Source organism: Poecilia reticulata, linkage group LG5 (genome assembly GCF_000633615.1).
Source record: "Poecilia reticulata strain Guanapo linkage group LG5, Guppy_female_1.0+MT, whole genome shotgun sequence".
NCBI lineage: Eukaryota > Metazoa > Chordata > Actinopteri > Cyprinodontiformes > Poeciliidae > Poecilia > Poecilia reticulata.
This window is the reverse complement of record NC_024335.1, coordinates 9,619,215-9,619,459: the sequence shown is the minus strand read 5'-3', so window position 1 is coordinate 9,619,459 and position 245 is coordinate 9,619,215. Positions and strand designations below refer to the sequence as shown.

General features: G+C 53.1%; 1 protein-coding gene across 2 annotated transcripts in view; it reads left to right on the top strand.

The window, feature by feature from the left end:
• The window catches only part of stab1 (stabilin 1), a 72,832-nt gene that overhangs the window by 41,924 nt on the left and 30,663 nt on the right, over nt 1-245 (top strand). The gene's annotated exons all lie outside the window — the stretch shown is intronic.

Here is a 245-nt window from a genome sequence, read left to right as displayed (position 1 = left end):
ATCCAACCAAAACCCAACCAGAACCCAGCCAGAACGCAGCCTGTATCCAACCAAAACCCAACCAGAATGCAGCCAGAACCCAACCAGAACGCAGCCTGTATCCAACCAAAACCCAACCAGATCGCAGCCAGAACTACAACCAGAATGCAGCCAGAACCAAACCAGAACCCAACCAGAACCCAACCAGAACGCAACCAGAACACAGCCAGAACCCAACCAGAACGCAGCCAGAACCCAACCAGAAC